The 3,163-nt window shown below is 61.2% G+C and overlaps 1 protein-coding gene across 1 annotated transcript in view; it reads left to right on the top strand.

The window, feature by feature from the left end:
* The first annotated feature begins 2,911 nt into the window (after positions 1–2,911).
* The window catches only part of ELF3 (E74-like factor 3 (ets domain transcription factor, epithelial-specific )), a 4,004-nt gene continuing 3,752 nt past the window's right edge, over positions 2,912–3,163 (top strand). The window contains exon 1 of the mRNA XM_010184045.1: positions 2,912–2,969. The gene's annotated coding sequence lies outside the window, so the exon portion shown is untranslated. The remainder of the gene's footprint in view (positions 2,970–3,163) is intronic.

A 3,163-nucleotide genomic window follows, 5' to 3' on the forward strand; every position in this document is an offset into this window, starting at 1 on the left:
GGGGAGCCGCCAGCCACGGGCTGTGCCCACACCGACCACCCCGGATGCGGTTCCTCCTGGCACGCACCCACACTCCACGTGGGGCACCCACACCCCACTGCCACCGCAGGGCGAGAGCTGGGCCCCAGCCCTGGGCTCCAAACACACCTCACAGCGCAGTGCCAGGCCCTAACGGTGTCTCTGGAGGGCTGCTGGTGCCCAGAGCCACAGCACCGTGTCCAGCGTCACCCTCAGCCCATGTCATGGCTCATCTTGGGGTGAGCCACTGTACCCACAGCCACACCATGGGGCTGACAGGGCAAATGGGATCTGTGGGACAACAAATGTGGGGGTATGATGGGCCCAATTGCTCCTGGCAGGGCAGGTGACATCAGTGGCTTTTCTCTCCCACCTTTTCCCAGCCACTCACTCCACTACACCTTTTCTTGCTGGCCCTCATGTCACCAGCTCACTTCAAATTCATGACCCCCTCTTTCTTGCTGCAGCAAGATGCCAAGCCTGTGCCATGGTCCCCATGTGCCTGAAGGTGCCATGGAGCTCAGACCAACAGCAAGGGGACAGTCAGAACACATCCCTGGCAGCCACCGGCTCTGGCAATGAGACTGTGGCAGCCCTCTGTCACTCATCCCCGGGCTCAAGGAGGGGTTGCCCTGAGCCCATCAGTGCTGTGGCTGTTCCTTGGCAGCAGAGGGTCCCATGGGCACCATCCAGCAACTTGCTGCTGCCCTGTGGCTCTGGGGAGGACATGAGGACACAGCTCATGCTCTCTCATGCTCCCAGCACTGTGTCTCAGCATCTCCAGGGAGTGTCCCTGCTGTGACTTTCTCCCCAAGACCCGTTATAGGGCCTGCGTTGTGGCACATCAGTCGTGCAGGTGGGCAGGAAGGCCACTTATCTGTGTCAGTAAAGCCAAAGGATGCCTGCAGGGTACTGGGGAGGACTGCTGAAGTCTGCTGACCTGGCTCCCAAATGCAAGGGGAAGGAAGAGGGGAGAACCAAGAGGGCTCCTGGCTTGTCAGACGCATGTAAGGGGGCTGGGGGATGTCACCCACTCCCATCGCTAGCATAGCCCAGGTGCATGGACTGGCCATGGCTCTCTCCTCTGGTCTGCTGTGGGTGTGCAAAGAAGGGATGCTCAACATGGTCCATGCCAGTGAGCCCCATCAGGCATCTGATCAGACCCCTCAGAGTGGGGGAGAGCCATGAGTGGGCAGAGCTTGGGCAGGAGATTCCTAAACACTACATGCCCTCTCCATCAACCCTTGGCCCATGGCCCCGGGCACGGTGCAGAGCTGGTGTGTCCCCCTCTGTTCCAGAGACACCTGCACTTCAGCAGTGGGCGGAAAAGCATCCCCAGGGGAAGATCCGTAGCCACAAGCATCAGCAGGCCAGCCAGATCCCTGGGCACAGCCACCAGCTGGACACAGCCTCAAGGCTCTGCTCAGCACCCTTCTCCCAAGGGGTCTTGGCTTGCCCCATGGCAGCAATGGCAGGGGTTGCTCCTGGGCGTGGGGACGTCCCTGTGCGCTGCTGTGCCCAGGAAAGAAAAGGGCCTGGCAGCACCCAGCACTCGTGACCGTGCCACGAAGGAATGAAGCTGGGGCAGGTGATCGGATAGCATGACCCGGTGCCTCCTGGCTGGCACGCTGGCCCTGCCTGCCCCGGGGCCACAGCACGGCCTGGCAGGGTGACGTGACAAGGGGGATGGGACACACATCCACCCTGCCCTCGCTGGCCCATGGGCTGACACAGAGCATCCATGTTTGCAACAGTCTGTCACCACCTTCTCACATGAGATGGTTTGCTGCCGGGTGCCAGTTTGAAGAGACAAGCACCTAGCGGTGGCTGTGTGATGCCAGGGTCTGCCCCACTCACACACTGCCCTGGGTTTGCTCCATATGTGATATGGATGTGGCTGGCCCAGAAAAGTGCCAGCACCGGGCAAATGGGTGCCAGGATGTTGGCTTGGACTGGCCCGGGGTTCCTCTGCCAGCACAGGGTTAAAACCAGGATGATCATATACAGACAAGGTCTCAAGTGCCCGTGCTCAAAAGCCACCAGAAGGTAACTTTCCAAATGCTCCCACAACCTGCCGTGCCCTTTGGTATGTGACCCTGGTGCGTGTATGCATGTCCCCATGCCAGGCGCTTGTGAAATGGCTGTCACAGCTCTGCAGCCTGTCCCAGACCTCCCCCAGGCAAAAACTGACCCAGAGAGAGCAACAGCACTTGGGTACCTGCCTGGTCTCTGCTCCATCCCCACACAGACCACCTGTCCCCACCTGAGTCCCACTCCCAGCATCTGCCTGGCTTGGTCACTGGGTCTTTCCTTCTCTCTGGTGCTGTGCCAGACCAGGGAGTGACCGAGCCTGTGCTCCAGACGTGGTCAAGGCACCCACACAGGCACCCGCTTGGTGCCAGGGCAGGGGGATGCCACGCAGCCAAGTGGGCACCCATGGCAGCGCTCCTGACCCTTTTGCCGGGGGCAGAGCCCCAGGGAGGGATGTGCAGCCCCCGGGGCCGCTCCGGAAAAAAACTGGGCGGGGGGGGCCGAGGAAACCTGCTGCTGCTGCGAGCAAACAGAGGGCAGGCAAATGGCAGCGAAGAAAACACCCCGCGAAGCTGGTGTGGGTGAAACTCTGGGCACCGGCAGGGCAAGGGCTCTGACAATGATTAAACTGGCCAACCCAGATTTCCCGGCAAGGCAGTGCTGGGCTGGGACCCAGTGGTTCATATTATGCAAATCACCTGGATCTGGGAGCATGAACGTTTCGGGCTGGAATTCCCCTCGGGCCGCCAGATCGCGTTACCCGCCCCGCGCTATAAAAGAGGAGACACAGGCAGGGCTTGCCCATCGGCACCAGCCTCCCCGGGCCCATGAGCAGCGGCTAGCAGCCGGGCTGCTCCGTCGCCTCTCGCTGCTCTCTGGATTAGCTGGATTAGCCCTTCCCAGGATTGCCATCGCAGAAGGTACCAAAGCTTTTTCGTCCGGGGCCTGCTGATGTCCTCCCCAGCCCAGGATGGCTGCTTTGCTCCCCTCCCCATGCATCTTCACTCTCACTGGGGGATGTGCTTGGTCTTTTCTTGCTGCACGGCTGTTCTCCCATCACGGCTACCAGCCCTTTTGGGGGGCCAATGAGACGGTGGTCTGGAGGGCCCCCCCC

This window comes from Mesitornis unicolor, unplaced genomic scaffold (assembly GCF_000695765.1).
Source record: "Mesitornis unicolor isolate BGI_N332 unplaced genomic scaffold, ASM69576v1 scaffold1735, whole genome shotgun sequence".
NCBI lineage: Eukaryota > Metazoa > Chordata > Aves > Mesitornithiformes > Mesitornithidae > Mesitornis > Mesitornis unicolor.